The sequence below is a fragment of the Triturus cristatus genome, chromosome 2_1 (genome assembly GCF_964204655.1).
Source record: "Triturus cristatus chromosome 2_1, aTriCri1.1, whole genome shotgun sequence".
In the NCBI taxonomy this organism is placed as follows: Eukaryota; Metazoa; Chordata; class Amphibia; order Caudata; family Salamandridae; genus Triturus; species Triturus cristatus.
Genome location: NC_140581.1, coordinates 1,149,428,206 through 1,149,454,170, shown reverse-complemented (window position 1 = coordinate 1,149,454,170; position 25,965 = coordinate 1,149,428,206). Strand labels below are relative to the sequence as shown.

Genomic DNA, 25,965 nt, shown 5'->3' with positions numbered 1-25,965 from the left:
GTTCATGATTTTGGCCAGCTTTGGCTACAGAGAGGTTTCTTGACGTCGAGTGGGACTCCAATAAAGAATGCTGAAGTGATTGGAAAGTTGCTTGAGGCGATACAGCTGCCTAAGGAGTTAGCAGTTGTGAAGTGTGCTGCTCATGGACAAGGAGATGATTTTGTTACTCTTGGTAATCGTTTTGCCAATGACATAGCACAGTATTGTGCAAAGAACAATCATTCGATTAATAGGGCACGAGAAAGGGAAATGTCTTTTTGTTCTGTGATGTTTACTAATGTCCTAGAAACGTGGGATGAAGTTAAACAGTTGCAGGATGAGGCAGGAGATGAAGAAATGAGAGATTGGCTCAAGGCAGGTTGTGCCCCAAGAGAGACAGATCATGTTTGGATCTATAGAGATGGTAGACCAGTCATGCCCAATTCCATGTTGTCAACAATGGCAAGGATGTACCATGGTCAGGGACATCTGGGGAGGGACGCAATGATTAGGTCTTTTAAGCAGTCCTGGTACAATGCAAAGTTCAGGTTGATTGCAGAGAGCATCTGTCAGAGATGTTTGATTTGTCAGCAGTTCAATACTGGGAAAAAGACAGTGGTGAGCCTAGGAACAATAGGCAGAGAAGGAGGTCCTTTTACCAGACTGCAAATAGATTTCATTGAAATGCCCCAAGTGAACAGACTGAGGTATGTTCTAGTGGTAGTCTGTTTGTTCTCAAGATGGGTGGAGGTCTATCCGACTAGGAGAAATGATGGAATAACAGTTGCAAAGTTACTGTTAAGAGAGTTGATTCCTAGGTACGGGTTCCCAGTGACAATTGAGTCTGACAGAGGTGGACACTTCTACAATGAGCTCATGGGTTTAATTTGTGAAGCATTGAGCATACAGCAGAAGCTACATTGTGCATACAGACCAGAGGCTTCTGGCGTCGTTGAACAGATGAATGGCACAATAAAAAATCGAATTGGTAAGATGTGTTTAGCCACTGGAATGAAATGGCCTGATGTCTTGCCTCTAGTGCTGATGACTATTAGGTCTACTCCAGATAGAACCACAGGGTTGAGTCCGCACGAAATATTAATGGGACGTGCGATGAGAAATGCATTTGTGCCTGTCAACAAGTTGATGACAATAACTGATGACATGATTTTGGATTACTGTAAAGGCCTGGCTGACGCAGTTCATTCTGTGTTTCACCAGGTTGGGGAAGACGCTACCACACTTGAGAAGAAACAAGCCCATGATCTGAGTCCAGGGGACTGGGTGAGGATTAAGGTGCACAGAAGAAGAAATTGCTTGGTTCCAAGGTGGGGAAGGCCAAGACAAGTTATTCTGACTACAACGACTGCAGTGAAGTGTGCTGGTGTGAAAAACTGGGTGCATGCAAGTCATACTCTGAGAGTTCCAAATCCAAAGGATGGGACTGGTAAGGAGTATTTTGAAGAGTCAGATTCCAGTGATGATGCAGAAACTGAACCAGTGAGAAGAAAAAAGAATCCTGAAAGGGGTGAAGGAGAAAGAGAGTCAGGTGATTCTTTTTTCTTTCCAAGAGAGGCTTCAAGAGAAACATTGAGAGCCTCAGGGGAGAGATCGGATTCTGTAAGAGTGCCTGAAGTTCCAACAAGCAGTGGAGAAGGAAGAAAGAGCAATTCCACAGAGATTACACCTGAATCAGATGAAGAGGTTGAAAATCCACTTGAGATTACACCTGAAGAAGCAGGGTCAGAAGAAGATAGAGAGGGACAGATTGCGGAAGACCCCCGAGGAGGTGTAGGGAACATTCCTGATAAGTTAGGTGAAGGGACAAGTAGACAGCAAGAAGATTGCGTGTCGGAGACCCGAGGAGGGACAGAAATAGGGAAATCTCAATCGGTGGTGGAAAAGACTGTGGAGCGAAAGAAAATTGTTGAAGAACAAGAGGCAAATGAGACAGAATCGGATGAGAGTGAGAATGAGAAATCAGAGGGTCGAGTTCTGAGAAAGAGAACTTGGATCGGAGAAAGAAATAATAAAGAAGTGAGACCAAAAAGGGTTGTAAGAGGATATCTTTGGCCCAACAGGATAAAGAGACTGAGGTACAGACTGACACGAGCAAATTCATCGAAAGCTGAACAGGTGAACGAGGTGTCAAGTCAGAATCAAGCAAAAGGTGAAAAACAAAAGGTCTCAAGAGAACCGGAGGAGATCAAGAGAATCAGAAAACCTAACCAGAAGTATAGGTCACCGGAATGGACGTACGTGGCACTGTCTGAAGGTGAAGAGGCAGAAAGTCAAGGAAATCCAGAGGGGACCATACGTGAAGTGGTTGAAGAGAAAACTGTTGGAATCCTGAAAGTTATCCTGACTGACATTGGAGAAGAGTCGGATGCACAGGATGTTGTTGAAGATCTGATACAATTTGATGTTGCTGAAGAAGAAGTGAAAAGTGATGAAAATCCAAATTGAGTGAACTAAAGGAGTCACTTGGAGTAAAGTGAAAAGAGAAAATCTGAAATTAGCTGTGTGAAATAATCTAGATTTCTAAATCTCAGTAGTGGAGTAGAAGAGGCTAAGTCAAAAGACACTGCCAAAGTAGTAAAATGGCTAACACAGAGAATAATCAAAGTAGATGTGCCTTCTTGAAAAGATGGTGTAAAATGTGCTGCTGCTGTACTGGATTATTAATGCTATTATGGAGTGTACTAGCTTTACTAGTTACTTTTAGAGTTACAATAGATACTTTTGGAATACATACTGAGAATGTGACCAATGTAGAGAAGAGTTCACAGAAAGTAGTTCCAACTAGAATTAGTAACATTTACATACATAAAGATAGGTCAATTAATGATTTTTCTAGCAATGTTTTTTCAAAGTTGTTGTACGAATACGTAAAGACAATGAAAGTTAGGGATTGCTACGTCTGTATGCAATTACCTGCATCCGTTTCAGAGGGTGTTACTTATCACCATTTACCAGCTACGTATGGGATTTCATGTAGTGTGCTAAGTAGTGTTTTTTATTTGTTAGGGAAAATAGATTACGAGATGTCTAACAAGGATAACATTTTTGGGCAATTGCCTATGAACAAAAGGCTGAATCCAGCTAAAGAAGCTAACGTTTTTGGTGAGATTTTTATTGAGAAAGAAGAATTAACCTTAGATTACATTTTTAGAAACAATTTAACTTGCAGTCTGAAAGAAGAGGAGAAGGCTTTCCTAGATATGGTAGAGGAAAGGAGAATGAACATGCATGAAAAAGAAGGGAAATATAAAGTGAGTGAGACAATATGGGATATTGAGATGGGAAAGGAATTGAGGAATGGGCCCAGTCCAACTTTGGCTTTAGATGCACCACAGAAGGGTAAACTATGCAGTGCCAGAAAGAGATCCCAATATGATAGCTATTTTGTTGGGACTAGTGAGTGTCATGATACATACTTCATTGCGACAGGATGGGGTTTTAAAGGTGGTGAAGATCCAGTTTTCCCAGGAGTGTATTATGTTTGTGGGAACAAGGCTTATTACAAGTTGCCTGACCATTGGTATGGCACGTGTTATGTTGGCCTGGTCTTTCCAAAGATTTTTCATATAGATAGGATAGAAGACGTAGAACACATTAATTCACTAACACGCTTTAAGAGAGAAACTTGGTCAGAAATTGTGGGTGATATTTTTGGAGCTTTAATTCCAGCAGTGGGAATTTCTTTAAATGCATATGGGATTCGGAAACTGTCAACAGTGGTGGATCGCTTATCGACAAGTACCGCTGGAGGGTTTCTTTTGGTAAATACGGAGATGATTGCCGTACGTGCCATGTCTATGCAGAATCGACTTGCCCTTGATATTCTATTGGCCAAAGAGGGTGGAGTTTGTGGAATGCTGAAAGTTCAACATTGTTGCACTTACATTCCTGACGAAAGCAAAGATCTAAAGGTCTATATCAAAAATATTACTGATTTGCATGAATAATTAGTACCACTGGAAGCTGAAAGTATCTGGACTAAAATAGCTAATAAGATAGTTGCTGTTAAGAGTTTTATTGCTAACATAGGTAGTACCATTATTGGTAAAATATTATTTCCATTGACATGTGTAATTGTTGCTTTATTGATACTAAGATTGGGGTGTTTGTGTTGTAAAAACAGGGGAGGGAGAAAGAGAATAATTAGAGGAAATGCTGAAAAGAAACAAAAGAGGTCAAGGAGAGACCCACAAGAAATAGAATTAGAAGAATTGAGGGAGAGTGTGTACTTGGAGTCGAAGAGGGATGATGTGAGAGAGTCTGGTGTTTAATGTTGTGTCATAAAAGACATTTTCAATTTCTCCTAAAAATTGGGACTACATTTTTTTGGGTTGGTTTTTGTGGTGATAATATATCACCAAAGGGGGGATTGCTGGAGCTGAGTTTTCTGTTGAAAATTTATCGAGTTTTAAGCTCCAGTTTTGTCTATATGTTATGATTAAAATTACTAATTTGTAATCACTAATTAATAGTTTGTTTTGTTAAAAGTCTAAGTTAATCAGCATTACTAATGAGAGAAACTACACATGGGAATGCATATATGTTGCTCAATAATATGCGCAGTTGATTAAATGAGTATTGCAGAAGTGCTATTTGTTTCGAGTTTGCGCTTTAAAAATAATGTGTGCTAATGCTTTTTTGTGTTGCAGACGGCTAGGTAATTACATACACATAAGGGTATTAGTGGGGATTAACACTGTATAATCATTATGATGTGGTAACGTTGTTTTGTGTTTCTTTTAATTAAGATGGTCCGTTTAGGCCTAAACAAAGATGGCTGCTATTTACAGCCTGCGCTCGAGTGATTGAGATGTGACGAGAGGCCTTGCTGAATATGGTTGAAAGTCACCTGACCACAGCCTCTGTCTGATTTAAAAGTTTCCGTGAGGACAGCAGTTCCGGGCATGCTTCCAATTGCCCTTGGAAAAGAATGAAGCCACAATGGACATTGATAAATCTGCGGTGGCTCTGCTATGGTACCAAGGAAGAGCATTCATAAATGTATCGCTTGTAAACTCGAGTTTCCTTCTTCCGTGTTTGTATTTTTGTGATTTTTTCTGAACGGAGGTTTTCTAAATGTTACCAAGTGACATCCTTTCCTGCTCGCTCTGCTCAGCGGCTCAACGGATATTCAAAGTTTGTTTGTAACTTTAATTTTCGTTATTTTTGTTATAGATATACTAGACTAGAGAGGGTCCGTGTTCTTTGCGGTCATTGCATTTTGGATTTTTTTGAGGCCACTTTTCCCTGAACCTATGCTGAGGACGGCAGCTCGAGAGACTTTACCGAGAGACCTGTCCTGACCCATTTAGCTAGAATAGGTAACTATGAGAATAATGATTTTGCTATTGATTGACTTTCATTTGAGCTAATTTAGATAAACAAGCATTTGTTTGAATTCCAGTGTCGGATGGTTATTTCTTTGTCATTTATTGAGTTTCCAAATGTATTCCCTATGTTTAAAATCATGACTCAGGACAATGTCTTTATGGTCGCAGTGACCTCGTTCAGATGCAGATTGGTTAAGGTTTTCTTTCCTATATTCAGTGTGGATAGAGTAATAGTGTGAATTTAGTATGATGGGCCCTAGCGTATGATGAGTGTATGTGCGTGCGACTGTGGATTTACTCTGTCCGTGGAAGTAGGGAGATTTTATATGCGCCGATCTGCAGCACTACTCGCCAAAAAAGCATTTAAACACCTCATCAGATGTAAGCAAGCATTATATAAATGCAAACCTTTTTTCCCTCTTCTATCCCTCCGCTACCTTTCTCTATCCACCTGAATAACACATCCACCACTCAAACCACTTTCATATTTCACTATGCTAATCTTCAACACTAATCCTTTGTTGGGTTCCGGAGTAGCGTGATACTCACTGAAAAAGTGCTTTGACGCCTCATCTGGGGTAGTGAGCACTATATAAATACAATTACAATACAATCATGTGAGTCCGGCATGCAGCTCTACGTGGCACCTTGCGCACACTGAAAGCCATCCCAACTTACTAACATATCCACCACTGAAACTACTTTCATATTTCACTATACTAACTCAACACTAATCCTTATGGGTTCAAGAGTAGTGTGCTACTCACCCAAATAAAAAAGAGCTTTAGCACCCAATCAGAGGTAACAAGCGCTATATAAATACAAACCTTTTTCCTCTTCTATCCTTCCACTATCCTTCCGAATCCAAATAACTGACTAACCCATCCACCACTTACAATTTACTTGCATGTTTCACTATACTAATTCAACACTAATCCTTTATGAGTCCCGGAGTAGCGTGCTACTCACTGAAAAAGTGCTTTGACGCCTCATCTGGGGTAGTGAGCACTATATAAATACAATTACAATACAATCATGTGAGTCCGGCATGCAGCTCCGTGTGGCACCTTGCGCACACTGAAAGCCATCCCATATTACAGGTAAAATAAAAACCAATTTGAACTCTTAACTAACCCTCCACACAAAGATTGTCCTTTCAGACTTATCAACTGCCTTGGGAAATGTTGGTTGGAAATCCTGGCTTGATCTACGTGTCGCCAAAGGCAAAGATGGAGTGTGCTATGGAAATGTCCAGATGTGTACTATGCACAGTTGTTTGCCTTAGTGTCTGGGTAATCCTCCTTCATTTATTGGGGTCATTTCGGCTGCACTGTGAACAGCATGAAATTATCAGGTCACCTTTGCTTGGAAAATTATGTAAACTTCTTCCAATGGGCTAGATTATATTAGGCATACTAAAGGTCCTTTAAGATGCATACAAATTTCTGAATATAGAGAGTGTGTACTTTTTGGGGATTGCTTGACCGTGCAGTGTTTTGTTTTGTGGTTTGTTTTGGCCATCATTTACATTTTACTTTATTTTTGTATTTACTAACCCTTTATTTAAGTTAAATTACTTACTGTGCATTGAAAGTACTTCTGGGACCCTCATGTCATTGATCTGTCTCAGTTCTGAGTGTAATATTGATTTTACAAACCATACAAAAAAAGAATGAATAGGATAATAGTGTCAGCCAAAAGAGGACATTTGATGCACAACAGGTTTAAGGGATTGAGTGCATATGGGTGCCACTTTTAACTCGCGAAGATTTACAGAGTGTCCAATTCTTTCCATTTGCGAAGCTTGCAGTTTCCCATTTCAATCCTGCAAAGTTTGTCTCTGCATAGTGTAATCATTTTTACTGCATAGCAATATATTTTTTCACTTTCAACAAAGCTAGCAAAGATGAAAAATGTGTCTGCGAGTTTACCTTTTGTAGATCTTTTTAATGTGTAATGGCATTGCAGAGGGGAAGATACAGGCCAATATCTCCGAAGGTTTTGCTATGGCTTAATTTTGTAGTACTCCTGGCTTACTCTTGAATTCTGTGAGCAAGGCAGGAGCAAGCCCGGAACAGTCTTCCTTATGTCTACTATTCATGAGTACGATAGGAGTACTATATGTGTAAGTCTCACCCATGTCCTGCAAATCGTTTGTGAATTGGCTCATGAAGCTCAATTCACACACGGCCTGATTCACAAAAGGTTTGTAACGAGTAGGTATGAAATATTCTTGCAGTACTCCTGGCTTACTTCCGAATTTCATTAATAAACCAGGAAAACTCCTGGCTTACTCTTGGAATTCAGCCCCAAGAATACACACCATTTTCTGGGCCCCTCCTACGACATCAGAACCCATTGCCTGTAATACCACCTGAAGCCCTACCCAACCTACAAAGGCTGACTTGGTCCTGCACTCATTTGTCACCTCCTAATAGCTGGTGGTGAATCGAAGCAGATTAATCCACAGAAGGAAGGCTCCACATGTTGTTTTGGACCAAGTAATTCCCAGTTCATGTGTTAATTCACATTTTAGGGACCAGTACTCAGAACCGCAGGATTTAAATCTGGATATATCGTCAGGAATCCCTCTTTCTGGCTAGACGGTATCCTGGCATCTTAATCCAAACCACTTGTAATTTGAGGCCCAATGTTTCTTTTGATTTAAACCGATTCATTTTCTCTGCCCATTTTTGGTGAAATATTGAATTGGCTTCCCCTGAGTGCCTACCCAATGAACCTTAACTGCTGCATGTTCTGCTTTTATAACCATAGCGAGAAATACAACTTTAGCATTCAAAAGAGATTGCTAAATATTTTAATCTTGAAGACAAATATTAGTGGATCTTTTTTAGCAGGAAGAAACTCAAAATAGACAATAAAGTAAGATGAGATGATATAGAAAACCTAAGTGTTACCTCAATTTATGGTACCATGCCCACCTTCCGGCTCGAGAGTAACAAGCTATTTGCCTATACTATTATGGTTTCAGAGAGAGGTTTTCGAAACCTTCAATCAAGAGCTTGATCCTGGCATGAAATGCCTTAATAATTGCATACAAATGAAATTTCCTCCCTAAAGAATATGGTATCTATCTATCTATCTATCTATCTATCTATCTATCTATCTATCTATCTATCTATCTATCTATCTATCTATCTATCTATCTATCTATCTATCTATCTATCTATCTATCTATCTATCTATCTATCTATCTATCTATCTATCTATCTATCTATCTATCTATCTATCTATCTATCTATCTATCCTAGTTGTCTGGATACCTATTGCACCCAAAGTGCTATCCTCATAGTGGCGGAAGGTTACCTCCTTCACCAGGAGCTAAGCAGTACAACGGCGTTGGTGGCAGTTTACTGTTTAGTGATCAGTAGTTGTGAACAGGTCCTTTTAACACTGTGCCATTGGAGTGAGGCCTACAGGCTCACTCACTTTTTTGAAAGTTCACTGTGCTTGACTCATCCTTGACCTCCTTTGGTTAGATGTGTAGTGCTGCGCAGGAGTAGTGACTCTGCTCTAGATGTGTGTGTGTCTGGGAAGAGTACAGTACAGGGATTTGTGTATGCTGCTGCCTGCTGTACCTGTTATTGTTTTAACAGTCACTTTGACATATTTGCACCTTCATACACAAACCAAAGGGGCATTGGTTGACTTAACTGGTTTGATTTGTGTATGCTGCTGTGCTCGTTATTGTGTAACCAGTCACTTTGAAATATTTGCACCTTCATGCACAAACCAAAGGGGCACTTGTTGAATAAACTGGTTTGATTTGTGTATGCTGCTACCTGCTGTACTTGCAATTGTTTAAAAAGTCACTGTGAAATATTTGCACATTCATGCACAAACCAAAGGGCCATAGTCTGATTAAGCTGGTTTGATATTTGTATGCTGCTGTGCATGTTATTGTTTGACCAGTCACTCTGAAATATTTGCACCTTCATGCACAAACCAAAGGGGGAATTGTTTGACCAACCTGGCTTCATTTCTGAATACTGCTGGACTTGTTTTTATCATGCACTTTGAAAGTGTTTTCACCTTGATGCAAGAAGAAAGGGGGATTGCTTTACAAAACATGCTTGAGTTTTGTATATTGCTGGATTGATGATTGTTTTATTATGCACTTTGGAAGTATGTGCATTTTTTCCTTTCGTTTATCAGCTACAGTTAGTATAGACTCTGTCATTAGGTTCTTGCTGATATGGTTTGTTTTTATCCTTCATAATGTGTTGTTTGCACCTGTCTATAACATGTGCACCTAAAATCTTGTAATTGTTTACAATACAGAAATTATAAATACAGACAAACATCTGCATCTGTTTTCTGAAGCATCCAAGCAGTTTTCACCCTCAGCCTTGTTTGCCTGCCTGTTTTTGTACTGCTTACTAATAAGGCCATGATGGTAGAAATTGAAATTGCTCCCTCAGTTCATTTTAAATACTATAGAGTGAATATTTTCATGCACAACCCCTGACAGATGCAAGTGTGTGACATGCACATAATTCTTATCTTGTATACTACTCGTCTATATTGTCAGTCGAGTTTGTGAAATTGCAGGTTTGGGGTTTTCTTTCAAAGTTTAAAGTTATTTTCCATCAATGTCAATTCTAATTCAGACCCTATGTAGTTGTTCTTTGTTCTTCAACGATAGGCAATTCCTGAGACAGTAGCACCGCTCCTTGCTATTGATTTCTGTCTTGGTTAAATAATCTGCTCTTGACAATCATGTTACAAATGGCATAGCTTATATGTTAAGAATGTTTCTCTCTTTCTTATTAGAACTTTGAGCATGTGAATATAGAGGCATTTCATTAAATGTTGGAGGTTTCAATAAAAAATATACCAGATTTTTTGGCGGTGTGGCAAAGTGGTAGGTGGTGAGTCGGGGGGCCCCCTCCATGTACTTTGCAGGGGGGCCCCCTCAGCTTTCGTTAAGCCACTGCTCTCTAGGACTCCAGGTTGCAGCAGAAAAAGCAGCCTGAGCAGTGTTGCCAGATTTTTAGACCCGTCCCAAGCCCAATGCAGCTGAAATACAAGCCCAAAACAAGCCCAATCAGACCAGTTCCAGCCCAAAAACCAGCCCAAATTAGCAAGTGTCCAATTAAGCGCAAATCGACATCAGAACCAATTTTAATGACAAATATACATTCTAGTCAATATACAGATGGTGGGAGGGTGTTAGCAGCAAGGCACATACTTTGCATATATTCATTTAAATTGTTTTTATCATTAACATGGCCATGGATGCAAGGCAACAATAAAAAATGTCCAGCGAACTGGTGAGTAATGATCCTGCTGGAGAGCAGCCCTTTGCCCGTTTGTAGTTTTGAAATGCAGATAGGCTGTATTTTATTTGGATAGCTCAGTGGGTTACTGCCTTTGTCACAGAGATTCTTGTGTTACTTGCAGTTCAGAAATTACAATCCTAACATAGGACAGTGACCTATGAACTGTCATCAAAGAGCTGCATACAAACATGCATGGTACAGTTAGACCTTTTTTTGTGTTACTATATAGTTATAAATTCCCCAGTCTTTCATTATTTTAATGTTGCTCAAATGAGTTTGGGCCGATATACATTTTTATTAGTAAAGCCAACCCCCAACCACTGGGTCATTGATGAGGCGCAAAAAAATACTTTCGCACTAGCGCGCCGCTAAAACACGACTGTTCAGAAATTACAATCCTAACATAGGACAGTGACCTATGAACTGTCATCAAAGAGCTGCATACAAACATGGATGGTACAGTTAGACCTTTTTTTGTGTTACTATATAGTTATAAATTCCCCAGTCTTTCATTATTTTAATGTTGCTCAAATGAGTTTGGGCCGATATACATTTTTATTAGTAAAGCCAACCCCCAACCACTGGGTCATTGATGAGGCGCAAAAAAATACTTTCGCACTAGCGCGCCGCTAAAACACGACTGTTCAGAAATTACAATCCTAACATAGGACAGTGACCTATGAACTGTCATCAAAGAGCTGCATACAAACATGGATGGTACAGTTAGACCTTTTTTTGTGTTACTATATTGTTAGAAATTCCCCAGTCTTTCATTATTTTAATGTTGCTCAAATGAGTTTGGGCCGATATACATTTTTATTAGTAAAGCCAACCCCCAACCACTGGGTCATTGATGAGGCGCAAAAAAATACTTTCCAATCGCACTAGCGCGCCACTAAAACACGACCGTCATGATGTCACTGACATCATGTCAGTTTCACTGTCACTTACCTGGTCGCTGGTGACTGGTGAGTCACGCGGTCACCGCCGGTGGTGGGTGGCTGGCAGACTGGACACTAACGCTGCCTGGCAGGCTGGCACTGCGTGCAGCAAGGCAGGCACGGTGGCAGTGGCTGGGCCTGGCCGCTAGCGGGCCTGGGGGCTGGACTCTTGAGTTACTGGGGCAGCCTGGACTTAGTGACTCGGGGGGCCGCTGGAGTGACTGGGGCTAGGGCTGGACTCTGGACTGGGCAGGAGGCTGAGCTGGAGCGAGGTGGGCCTGGGCCTGGGCCCGGGCGGCTGGGCCTGGGCCTGCTGCTGATGAGGATGATGACGAGTGCAGTGGTCAGACTCGGAGTCGGACTCGTGTCGGACAGGACTCGTCGTCGTTAGTTAACTCGTCTGGATTCTCCAGTCCTCCGAGTCCTCACACGTCTTCTGACACTGCCTGGGCCTAGCCTGCGGCCCTGCGCACGCCGCCCGCTACTGTCTGCAAGTCTGACAGTCACTCTGCACAGTCAGTACTGTTGGATCGGTGAGTGATCGGTGTCGGTGACGGTGACTGGGTCTGGGTCAGAGAGTCTGAGGCAGTCTACTCTCCACGTCGAGGGCGAGGCAGGCGAGTTCAGCTCAGCTCAGTCAGTCAAGTTGGTGGTATTAGTAACTCAAGCTCTGCCTCCTGCACAAACTCAAGTCGACTCAAGTTATTAATCGCCGGAATGGATTCGCCGCCGCCGAAAAGACTTTGCTCACAGCCCCCGCATTATATGGAACCTCGGGGGCTGACCTAAAATTAATTCCCAGGGCCGTCATTGGTAGCGTTTTCGCGCGCTACAACATGACGGCCCTGGAGACCCCCACATTGGCTAATTATTTGCCACAGACACCACGAGGGGTATGGTAAAAGTTAGGTGGTGGCAGGGGGGGAGCTCTACTCCGTGTGTGACGTCACGTCCGTAGTGTGTGTGCACTGTGCTGCTATGCAGAACACACAACACTCAGACAGACACTTAAATTGGTGGTGTGTGGCACGTGACGTGACGCAGGCGCGCGCAGCCTCAGGCTCAGGCCTGGCAACAGGCAGCACCAGCAACAATGTAACAATTGTAGTCATTAGTCAACTTCTACTTAGCCAATGGCAATGGCACCTGCAACATTGACCAATAACTGTTGTGTTGCCTGGGCCCTGGCTTGGTTCGTTGTCAAGTTCTTCTGAGTTGCTATGTTACCTGCTCACGTCTGCCTCGGCTCGGCCTAGGGGGGGTGGGGTCGTCGGTTTCACTGGGCTTGGCTAATGCTGACTGCTGGCCTGGCTGGGCGGGGCTGACTTTGATTGACCGCGCTGCGCGGCGCGCAGTTTAGGCAAGGGCCGGCAGAGGGGAGGGGAGGCATGCAATGAATGATGCTGCAAGCCTGCAACGCGCAGGTGCGAATGATTGTGCGTGCTTATTGCTTAATAGCGGTGTTACTGTTACTGCTTACATTGCTTGTGCGCGATCGATCATCTCACATGCTGCATAGCGTTGGGCGCCCGCCCCAGGCCAGTATTTCACGCACAACGTCGCAAATCCAGCCCAAAAAGTAGCCCCCCGCCAGGCATGGGTTTTTCCCGCACAACTGGGGAAAAAGTAGCCCAATTGTGCGGGAAATAGCCCAATCTGGCAACCTTGAGCCTGAGGTCGGTTTTTTGGTTCTGCTAAGCAAACAGCATCATTTTGTGATTCTGGGCTTTGTTTCTAAAGTTAGTTCACCTTGTTTTACAATCAAGGCTGACCTGCACATAAAACAAGCTGAAATGACTCCAGAAACAAAGCTCAGAGTCAGTTATGCTATGAAAACGATGTTGTATGGCATGCTGTTCATGCTTTTCTGGTTTTGGTCTTTGTTTCAAAAGCAATTTCTGCTAGTATTTTCAGCAAGGCATCCCTGCTAATAGGCATCCCTGGCTTAGCTGAGAAGACAACGGAGGTGCATAAAAAAAGATAATGAAACTGTGCTCATGAGTACAGTGGGGGCAGGGGCAGTGAGTGTGGGTGGAGAGGAGGACAGAGAGCTAAAATGAACTAAATACTCAGTATTTCATTTTGGCTTAATAACCTACAGGTATCAGAATGTAAAATGTACAAAAAAGATTTGAAAGAAATTATTTTTTAGAAATCTTTGGAAAAGGTGTGTTTTTCCCATAATCCCCCACCTTACGCTGTATCCTTGGGAATGCCACAGCTTCGATGTGGACCAGACTGTACGGTGTGAGCCCCAAGTGAATGTTTGTGAGTACTCATGCTGTAAGCTATCACATTTTACCAAGAACCTTCTGTCGTTAAAAGGGGAAAGCGTCCATATCTGATCCTCATCATGTTTTTCTAACTATGAGTATCCCCCATCAATTCGTTATTCTGTCAAAAAGGAACACTCAAAAAAGTGAATTTATGATAGGCTTTGTTAGTTTTTAATGAGGCTACGTCATCCAAACACAAGAGTACCATAAAAGCATTCATGGTCACATTTTTACCAAACACGTCAGAGATCAGACTGCAGATGTTTTCATCTTTAAAACACAAACATTATAAGTGTGTCCCTGTGCTCAATAAAACAGCTTCCCTGTGCTACAACTGTATTAGAAGGGTTCTTCTGGATTGTAAAACACACATCAATGCCAGGAATAAGCAGCACACCCAGGTGGTCTTGGAGCACCTTCAGCAATATTTGACCAAACTTCAGATGAAAGGGTGTGAAACCTTACAGGATTTCTTTCAGTAGTCAGGGTGTGGTATCTGGGTTGTTTCTCTGAGGAGTGCAGGTATGCCGCTTTGGTTTCCAGATATGCACTCAACAGCATGTGCACTCTGCCTGGGAAACACCGGAAGTTATTGAATGAAATGACTTATGAACAAAATGAACCAATTAGTCTTAAAAAAAAGGGTACAAATTCTTAAATTTCATGCAATTTTTTGGACGTCTGGATAAGCATAGAGGTAGGAATAGCAGGGACCTTGTCATCCTAGGCAACATTGTTTAAACTAGCTGCAGATCCCTTCCTGCCTGCTTCTTTTCTGTCTCTCCCTTTATATTTATTCTCTCTCTCTCTCTCTATTTTTTCCTTCTGCCATAATCCCCAGGGTGCTGGGGACAGAGGCCCACCAATAGTTAACGAGCGCTGGCAAAGCCAATAGGTCTCGCCCTGGAACCTATTATTTTGCCAATGGTTTTTAGCAATGCTGTACAGCATCCCCGATACTGTGCAGAATGTCTAAAAAGGGAAACAAAAAAAGGTGCTATGAGGCTGGTACTTTTTTGGATCAGGAAATTTATAAAAAGTAGAGCAAAAGCATTTTTTTAATTTTTCTAAAAGCGGACGGGGACAGCAAGACGAAGGGCTTGGGTGAGGGCAATCAATACAGAGTGCACGGGTGGGGTTGAAGAAACCTGGAAAGCAGGTGGGGGGGGGGGGGGAAAGACCACGGGAGCTCAAGCAACAGAGAGGACAGGAAGGTGGAAGCAACACAGGGCTGTGGTGGGATAACCAACATGGAGGATGGGTGGAAGCTACATGGGTGATAGAAAGGAATGTAGAGTTGAGAAGCACATACATTGAGCCTAGAAAACACATACATCTTATAGAGTGCTTAACCAAAAAGTAAAAAGCAGTCTGTTCAAAAAGTAAACAGTGGCGTGGCAAAAGACACATAATTAGGCCATGCTTCAGGTGAAGGAGAAACACAAGAGGAAGGACAGCCCACATAGGCTGATGAATAAAAAGCAAGCAAATGAGAGTTACAATAAGGCCAACTAATGGTAAGCGATGGGTAGGTTCTAAGCCCACTGTAAGATGACAATTGGTCCTTTAGTAAACAGATAGCGCTGTCTGTAGCCAAGACTTAAAGACGGGCCTGCAAAGGCTTCAAACCCTCGAGGAAATGGTTAATGGAATAAATGGCCAAACCAACCCTGCTTGGCTATTTAGAACATAATGTCTCATTGTTCATAGTTGTTATAAAAGTTAAAGAATTAGGCTCCTGGATATTATCATAATGTATTGTGGAATGACAAAGTGGTGTAACTTTTTGTTTTAAATGATAATCTGTATTATTATCTGTTAAAGAATAATATAACTCTAAAGAAAACACGTGTTTGCCTAAAGCAGGTTAAGAATTATTGATGTATTGATAATTTGAATGATACCCTTGGGAAATTTGGTCTGACAATTTGAAGACATTTCAAGATTGCATAGAAGAATTTAATACCAAAGTTGTAGAACATGCATAGAACAATTGCCAAATGGGCGTCAGCAGTGCAAGCTTCCCTCAATAGGCTTATGAGGCTTTGGGTAAGGCTATGCAGTTTGTTTATAAAACACAGGAAATAGGCAAATGGAACGGGCGAGCGACAACCCTGATGTGCTCTGAGTGTACTTTTTCACTACATACTTAGTTTTTTAGTTTACTTTTCCCTTTCCTCATGCACGTGATTCTGTTCCTATGTGTGTCTCTCTCAGCTCTGCATTAGCTCCTCAAGTTCACGGGCAAAGGTATGCTGTTAAACAGAGTGTAGACCGACATCAGGGTTGTGGATGAATGGTATGTGGAAAGTAGGGATAGAGGTGGAGGAAAGGGGATTAAAAAAGGATAAAACTGGAGAGTAGAATTAGAGGGCAAAGATGTAGTGGGGAGGGCATTACAAAGGAAGACGTGAAAGATTAAAAAAAAGAAAGTGGAGAAGGTAAATGTGGTGGAAGAGGCACAAAAAGTGGGAAGAACAGACAGAAGTGTAATAAAAAGAGGGAGGCCATGAAAGGAGGATGCACAAGGTGAAAGAAAAGAGAGAAGGAAGAAATGGGCAAAGACAATAGGGTGGGGATAAAATGTGGGAAAGGAGGCAGGGTGATGCAGTGAGTACCCAGTAGAAGAGAGCATTTGCAAAAGAGTGAAGTGCTGCTCAAGATGCCAGAGGCATGTGGAAGGCAGCAGCGGTTCCATGGCGGTCCAACCCCCCAACTTGTTATAGAGCGGTCGAACCACGGTGTGATGGTAGCCACACCTCTGCCATCCGTTTCGGGGTCCATTATACCGCCAAACTCAAAATAAGGCCCTAACACTTTCCCTAGTGTTGCTTAGGTTGGGGTGAGGATAGTAAATCTAACCCCTTCAAAGTGCAACACTTTCCCTGATTTTGCTTACGGTGGAGTGGAAATAGTAAATCAAACCTTCCAAAGTCCACCACTTTCCGTACTGTTGCTTAAATTGTAGTCTGAAGAGTAACCTAACCCTTTTCAAATGCAACTCTTCCTGCTTTTGCTTACTTTGGAGTAGAAATGGTAAATCTAACCCCAGCAAAGTTCAACATGTTCCCTATTGTTTTTTAGATTGTAGTGGGAATAGTAGTGCATCTAACCCCTCCAAAGTCCAACACTTTCCCTGCTTTTGCTTATGACGGAGTGAAATTTATTAAAATAACCCCTCCAAATTAGTGAATCTGACTATTTTGACAGTTATCCCTTTTGCTAGTTATTTTATATTTTGTATTATTTTATTTAATGTTCAAATGATTTCTTACAAATAAATATGTATTTATTTAGTTTCAATTTTATTTTTTATATTCATTTTATTTTTGTAATTGTGTTATATGTTACTGTTAATATATATTTGTTAATTTAACTGTTTAAGTTATTGTTTATACTATTGATGTTTTTACATTGTTTAAGTATGTTGTTTACTTTTTATTAAAATATAGGAATGCATATCTATATTTTGTTCATATATTTAATTTATACCTGCTCTCTCCCCACGTAGCTCCAGTCTGCCTTGCTGTGCCTCTGCCCAGGCTGGTAGGGGTTCGAGCCCTGGTTTTGCCTGCTTGCATTGTTTGGCTTGTTTTTCGCTGACTTGCAGCACTTCATTTCGCTTCTTGCCCACATTGTTATTTTCTGCCCTGCTTGCATTGTTTGGCTTGCTTCTCTGACTTGTCGCGCTTAGTTTCGCTTCTTGCCCACATGGTTATAATCTGCCCTGCTTGCATTACTTGGATTGTTTTTGCCTCGCTGCACCTGTTGTTGCCTACCTCACTGTGCCCTATGTCTCTCCCATTCTCATGCTGTTCTGCCCGTTTCCCGCTCTGCCACCCGCTGATGCTTCCCCCACGGCCCTTCCCCTCCGCCGTTTCCCTCCTCCCAGCTGCACCTCCCTCTCACCTCCTCTATAAGATGCCGGCCTCCGCGTGCAGCGGGCTTGCCGCTGGCGCACCGAAGACACACCTAAGGCAAGCCCGTCTGCGCCCGTCCACGACCAGACAGCGATCAGCGCCAGGAACCCTGGATCTCCGCACTGCCAAGGCTACAGCCCAACAGCACTCCACAAACTCAACCCAGGCCGAAACAACAAATGCAAGCTAGTTTCGCCAGCCAACACCCACGGACTATTCAGCTGCCACCGCTGCCGTCAAACCTACAGCACCGCCAGGAACACGGACCCAGCACAACCCGACCGCAAGAACACAACCAAACCAAAGATCCTGCACTGCATCCTCCTCAACGTCCGATCCCTCCACAAACACGCCACCGAATCTGGAACCTCCTCGACAGCACCACCCCGGATGTAGCGTTCTTCACCGAAACCTGGACCAACACCACCTCAGGACCAGACATCGCCATGCCCCACGGATACAAGATCTCAAGAAAGGACCGCCACACTCGCCCGGGAGGAGGAATCGCAATCGTCCACAAATCCACCCTCCACCTGAGCACACTTCCCGACGAGCCCACAGACATGATGGAACATCTACACTTCAAGATACAACCAACCCTACCACCACCCTCCGAGGAACCCTCATCTACCGATCCCCTGGACACAGCGGACCAATCGCCAACTCCATGACGGATATCATCTCCCCGCATGCCATCGCATCCACCAACTACACCCTGCTGGGAGACCTCAACTTCCACATCGATAACCAACTGGACCCCAACACCACATCGCTCCTGGACAACCTCCACAACATTGGACTCCGCCAAATCGTGACCAAACCCACGCACTCAGCAGGACACACCCTCGATCCCCTCTTCACAACAGGAAACTCCATCACCTTCAGCCACACCACCGAACTCCCATGGACTGACCACCAATGCGTTCACTTCACCTTCAGAACACCCATCATCCACAGACACCAGCACCTGCTCCCACGAAGGAACTGCACCAGAATCACCAACGGCCAGCTCACCTCCTCACTCAGCAACTGCAACCCAACCATAACGGAAAACGACGACCCCAACACAGCAGCCCGAACCTTGCACAGATGGATCTCTGTCAGCACCAACACCATAGCCCCCTCAAGAAAAACAACAACACCCACGCCAAGAAAGCCAGATGGTTCACCACTTTGAGAGTTCAGACACACCTGCCACACGCACACAACAGCAAAGAACTCTTCAACATCATCAAGAAGTTCGCCCAACCCACCTGCGAATGGACTGACATCCCCCCTCAAAAGACTCTGTGACAAACTCAGCATCTTCTTTCACCACAAAATCAAGAGCATCTACAACAATTGCGACGAAGACAACCAACACATGGAACCCCCACCAACCACCCCCGACACCCTGAAGCCAACGATCGACAGCTGGACAGCCCTCACCACTGAATACACACTGAAGACAATGAAGTCAATCCACTCCAGGGCCCCCACGGACCACTGCCCCCACCACATCTTCAACAGTGCCGCTGACACCATCGCACCCATACTCTGCCACACCATCAACCGCTCCCTGGTGACCGCCTCATTCCCCGACGACTGGAAACACACGGAGGTCAACCCCCTCCTGAAGAAACCCTCGGCGGACCCCACGACCTCAAAAACTACAGACCCATCTCCCTGCTCCCGTCCCCTGCGAAAGTTATCAAGAAAGCAATCAACAGCCTAATCGCCACATTCATCGAAGAATACAACATCCTCGACTCCTCCCAATCCAGCTTCAGGAAATACCACGGCACGGAAACCACCCTCCTCGCCGCAACAGACGACATCCGCACCCTACTCGACAAAGGAGAAACAGTAGCCCTCATCCTCCTCGACCTCTCAGCGGCGTTCGACACAGTCTCCCACAGCACCCTAATATGCAGACTTCACGACACAGGGATCCAAGACAAGGCCTTCGACTGGATCAGCTTCTTCCTCTCAGGCAGAACACAGCGGGTCAGACTCCCCCCTTCCCTCTCGGACCCTACACCAACCACCTACGGAGTCCCTCAAGGGTCCTCCCTCAGCCCGACGCTCTTCAACGTCTACATGGCTTCACTCGCCCCATTGTCAAAACCCACGGGCTCAACATTGTGTCATACGCAGACGATACCCAACTCATTCTTTCCCTATCCAACTAACTCAACACCGCCAGACACAATTTTCGAGAAGGCATGGAAGCCATCATTAAATGGATGAAAAACAGCTGCCTACAACTAAACACCAACAAGATGGAAGTACTCATCATGGGTCCAAACCCCGACGCCTGGAATGGCACCAGGTGGCCCCCCGCCCTCGGAAACCGGCCCACCCCCACAGACCACGCACGCAACCTGGGAATCATCCTGGACTCCGAACTCAACATGGACTGCCAGATCAACTCAGTCTCGTCCTTCTGCTTCCACACCCTCTGCCTCCCATATAAGACCTTAAAATGGATCCCCCTCGAACACAGAAAGACCGTCACTCATGCCCTGATCACCAGTAGACTCGACTACAGCAACGCACTCTATGCCAGAATGAACAAAAACCTCACCACAAGCTACAGAACTTCCAGAATGCCGCAGCAAGACTGATCCTCAACTTGCCAAAACACTGCCACATCTCCCAGCACCTGCGCACACTCCACTGGCTTCCCATTGAGGGAAGAGTCACCTTCAAGATGCTCACCCACACACACAAGGCCCTCCACGACACCGGACCAGAATACCTGAATAGCCGAGTCAAATCTCACACACCCCAAAGGTACCGGAGATCAGCCCAGCTCTCCTACGCCGTGGTCCCACGCACCAGAAAAACCAGATCAGGAGGCAGCTCCTTCTCCTTCCTCGCGGCCAAGGCCTGGAACGCCCTTCCGTTCCACCTCAAACAGACAACATTGCTTCCTATCTTCGTAAGAGACCTCAAGACCTGGCTCTTCAACTGACCCCCTCCGTGATGGACTGGAACCTGCACCCCCCCCCCCCACCCCCAGCGCCTTGAGACCCTTGCGGGTGAGTAGTTGCGCTTTAACAAATGATTGATTGATTGATAATATAAATCTAAACTATTTTTATATTCATTTAAATATTTAAATTAGCTGACATATTTCAGTTACATATATGTATGTTAATCAGTTATAAGTTATTTTTAAATAAATTACTTAATGCATTTTTTAATTGTTTAATTATTGCTTTAATATTTTTAAGGTGTGTGCATGTACACTCATATAGCTATATATGTGTGTGTGTGTGTGTGTGTGTGCATTTTAAGTACATTACTTATTACTTACTTACTTACTTGCTTATTTATGCCTACTACCCCGCCTGGGGTATAGGCCATCAACTAGGACTCTCTAGCCATCTTTGTCCTGGTCTTTCTTTTCTTGCAATCTAATTCAGGTGTAACCCATCTCTTTGCAATCAGCCTTGAGGCCTCGACGTCAGGTGTTTCTTGGCCTTCCTCTTTTTCTTTTCCCTTGAGGGTTCCAGGTGAGGGTTTGTCTGGTGGTGTTTGATGCAGGTTTGCAGAGGGGGGTGATCTATCCAGCCCCAGCATCTTTTCATGATTTTTTCATGAGCAAGGAGTTGGAGCGTCTGCTGCCATAGGTGATTGTTGTTGATGCTGTTCGTTAATGTTAAAAATCCTAATCTTGGTTTGCAGCATTAGGTCCTTGGAGCTCCATATCTTCTTTAGCTGAAAGAAGGCCGCGCTTGTTTGCTGATTCTTGCGTTGACATTGGCGTCTGTGCCATCCTGCTTGTCTATGACACTGCCCAAGTAGGTGAAGATCTTCACCACATGAACCAAAAAGCAGAAGCACACATTTACGCCATAAGGAAATTCTATAACTATTCAGGCAAGAGGCATTTTCAAGCACTTTTTGAAATATATAGGGCCAAAAATGCCCCAACAATAACCTACGCCACAGAGTATATTCCTTTAGCCAGATGGAACATTTTGCATATCAGCGAAGGTCAATTTTTACGCAAATTATTTATTTATTTATTTATAACACATTTATAGAGCGCCTGGTTACACCACAAACGGTGTGTCCTCGCGCTATGACACAGGAGAAAGAGAGTATCAGTAATGGAGGTGCTAGTCGAACTATAATAGTTCTTTTTTACCATAGAGCCATGTTTTAAGTTGTTTGCGGAAACGTATTTCAGACGTCTCTGTTCTTAAGGTTATTGGTAGAGTGTTCCAGGTCTTTGCTGCTAGATACCTGAAGGACCGTGCTCCCTGCCTGGCTCTGTATATCCTGGGTATTTTAGCCAATGCCTTGTCCGAGGACCGTAAAGTTCTGTCAGGTTTGTATTCCTCAAGGAGTGAGTGCAGATACTTAGGGCCGGATTTCATGAGGATGCGGTGCCCATAGCATAACGCCTTGAATATGACCCTCTTTCCTACTGGTAACCAGTGGAGTTTCTTCAGTGCATTCTCTGCATTTGCTCTTCTGGGTAAGCCAAGTACCAATCGAGCAGCAGCGTTCTGTGCCCTCTGTAGTTTGGCAAGTCCTCCCTTGGTGGTTCCAAGATAGAGAACATTGCCATAGTCCAACTGTGAAGTTATTGTTGCATGGACAATGGTTTTTCTAGCATTGGAGGGCATGAGGTTCAGAATTTTCCTCAGAACCTTGATCGCTCCATAACATTTACCCACAACCCTATGTATTTGGTTGATGAAATTCAACTCTGCGTCAAAAAAGATACCTAAATTTTTGACTTCCATTTTAGGGTTGGGTAGTGGGCCTAAGGAGGCTGGCCACCAGGCAGATGACCAGATGGTTGGTGATTTCCCCACAATCATTACCTCCGTTTTGTTCCCATTCAGTTTAAGACAGTGGTTTGACATCCATTTCGCAACCTCTGATAGGCAGTTAGAGAAGCGGGTGGCTGCTTGTTCATCTGTTTGAGACAGTAGGACAATTAGTTGTGTATCGTCAGCATATGAGACGATAGACACATTATGTTATTCGACCTGTTCGGCCAAAGGACTTACATATAGGTTGAAGAGGGTCGGGCTTAATATGGAGCCTTGCGGTACTCCCTGCTCGAGAGGCATACTCTTTGATATATAAGATTTGTGAGCCACTCTAAAACTACGATCAGAGAGGAAAGACTTTAACCAGCACAGAGCTTTACCCCTGATACCGTATGCTTCCAGTCTTTGTAGGAGCAGTTGATGGGATACAGTGTCAAAAGCTGCACTGAGATCGAGAAGGATCAGTGCAGCGGTATCTCCTTCATCAGCATGTTTCCTCAATGCTTCCGTGGCATAGAGTAGAGCTGACTCCGTTGAATGTGCACTTCTGAAGCCTGATTGTGAAAGATGTAATAGATCATGTTTATTTATATGATCAGTAAGTTGCTTATTAGATATTTTCTCCGCTATCTTAGCTGTAAAAGGTAGTAGAGAGATTGGACGTAGATTTTCTAATACAGTGCGGTCAATGCGGGAATTCTTTTTCAGAGGTTTGACAATGGCCTGTTTCCATTTGTCGGGAACTATGCCATCTTGAAAGGAGCGGGATATAATGTCCATGATATGGGGCATGATAGTGTTGGCGCCTTCCATAATTATATTCGGTCTGGCGGCATCAAGGGGGGAGCCGGATTTTATTCCTCTGGCTGTGTCCTTAAGTACGTCTAGGCTGTGTACGGTGAATTCGTCCAATGTGCCTCCTACATGGTGTTTGTTGTTGGCATGGATAGTATTAGTACCAAGTCTTGCCTCTGTAGGAAAAGTATCATAAATGTTCTTAACCTTAGAGGCAAAGAACTCCGCAATTTTGTCACAGTTCTCTTTGGAGGTAGGAGTTTCATCCGGCTCCTTCTGAGTTTTTAGCGACTTCAATATCGTGAATAGTTCTTTAGGAGCATTCTTGGCTCCATTAATTTTCTCCGTGTAGTAGGTGCCTCTGGTTTTCATGATTAGTGAGTGGTATTGTTTGAGTTCATATTTGTATTCCTCTCTCGCTTTGGCACAGTAATTCTTCCTCCATATTCGTTCCAGCTTTTTACATTTCTTTTTGACTACAGCTAGTTCTTTATTGAACCATGGTGCAGTTGTACCCCTCCTTTTAGGGATTCTGGTGCTCCATGGCGCTATTTCATTTAGCGTCTCGGAGATCCACGAATCTAGTTGGTCATTTGCACAATTTGTGTCATTGTCCCATCTTGGTTCCCTTTCTATTAGAGCTTGCGAAAAGGAAGTGGAATTACATTTGTTCCAGTTCCTAGTAGTTATTTTCTGGTAGGGTTGTTTAGGAAGTTTTCTGTGTGTAGGTATGGAGAAAGGCACTAGGTAGTGGTCTGACCATGGGATAGGACAAGGAAGTTCGACCATTACATCTTCGCAATTAGTGAAAATGGGGTCTAGTAGGTGTCCTTTTTGGTGGGTATGTGTTGTGACCCTTTGGGCTAGATTTAGTGTGAGTAGGTCTTTACACAAGAGGTTTATACCCTCGTCCTGTTTGTTGTCAAAGTGTATATTTAAGTCACCTAGCACCATAAATTTGTTGTGTCTAAGGGCAGGTTGCACTATTGTATCCACTAGACTTGATATGAACTTGGTGACTGGGCCCGGTGGTCTGTATATTAAGATACCACTTAATGTAGTGCTATCTGATGTTGACAGCGTGTATGAAAGGGCTTCACAGTCATCTATACCAACTAGTTGCACGTCACATGTCATATTGACTTTATGAATTATGGCTATACCTCCTCCATTCCGCCCCGAGCGGTCTTGTCTGACTATCTTGTAGTTAACGTTAATGGCATCCAGAACATCTGGGGTGGAACTCTCATTAAGCCATGTTTCAGTCAGGAATAGGGCATCTAGTTTATGTTCCTCAAGTAGATCTTTAATTTCATACTTGTGTTTGGCTAATGATCTGCAGTTGAGCAGGGCTAAACGCCACACGTGAATATTATTAATCTGTGTTTCTGGCCTGAAGTTAGTATGGCAGTGCCCACACTTCAAAGTGTTTTTGTCTACATTTAGCCTATGTTTGCATGTAAGGTTCAGTGGTTTGGATAACATGTGTAGCTCTTCCCTGGTGTAGATAATCCTATCTCTGTGAGTTGCGGGACCGGGGGACCAGGCCCCTGGGCCTGTACCGGCGCGGACGGGCGCAGACGGGCTTGCCTTAGGCGCACCTTCGGCGCGCCTGCGGCGCGCCCGCTGCGCGGTCGCCTACACATGTGTTTAAGTAGAGGAGTCAGGTTAGCTCCTCCCCTCCTCCCACCCAGGAAATAGGTCAGCTAGCTCGGCCACGCCCTCCACACAATCGGCACAAGCCGTGATGGACCGGGGCGGGCGGAGCTGCAGCGGTAAGCCAGGTGAGCTGCAGTAGAACAGTACAGATGACAAACACTTTAGAAACGCGCTGACTCGTGAAACTGACAGAATATATCGGCGCAGCTTAATGTTATTAAGTCAAGCTGTCCCAGTACAGATCCTTCAGTTGGAATTTGCCATCGTAAGTGCTTTTTCAATAGCCTTAGCAAATATAATTAGATGGGCTTTCAAACTACTGCATGCAGAAGAAGGCTCTTTAAGGGCCCTACTGAGATAAGAAATATTTAATACAGGGAAAAAACAAGACACATTTATAACAAATCTTAAGACTGCCCTACAATACTTCCAGTGTACTGAATCCATTCTTCAGACCTGGTCTCCAGCACACCTGAAGCACTTTCTGAAAAATGTGACTCCCCGTTTAAGTTTCGCCCTGGACAAGGCATATTGCCTGAAATGATCTCATTACAACACTATCCCTTCTACAATTGAGTTTACGTTCCCTCAACAATACACAAGTTTTACCTTGGAACATAAAATTAGGAGATGTATTACCATGTTGCGATTAGGACTACTTCCTTTAAAGGTTTTTACAAGACACTGGAATAACCTTGATAACGATGGTGGGGTATGTGATAAATGCAATCACAGAAACCAGGACCTAGCACATATCTTATGGTTCTGTTCTAGCAAGGAGGGTAGTAGGGGCTCAAAACCGTTTTATAAAACCCATAGTTTTGAGACATAACCTTTCCTCCTCCACTGATTTTATAGCTTTTTTTTTTAATCCACCACTTGAATTTGTGTGCTATAAATTGTACAAATTTATGAAATGTGTTTTATTCTTGTTTTAAAATGTGTGTGATTTTCATATTAAGTTTT

The 25,965-nt window shown here is 43.6% G+C and overlaps 1 protein-coding gene across 1 annotated transcript in view; it reads right to left on the bottom strand.

Moving 5' to 3' along the window:
* Nucleotides 1-25,965, bottom strand: part of IGFBPL1 (insulin like growth factor binding protein like 1) — a 165,165-nt gene that overhangs the window by 72,876 nt on the left and 66,324 nt on the right. The gene's annotated exons all lie outside the window — the stretch shown is intronic.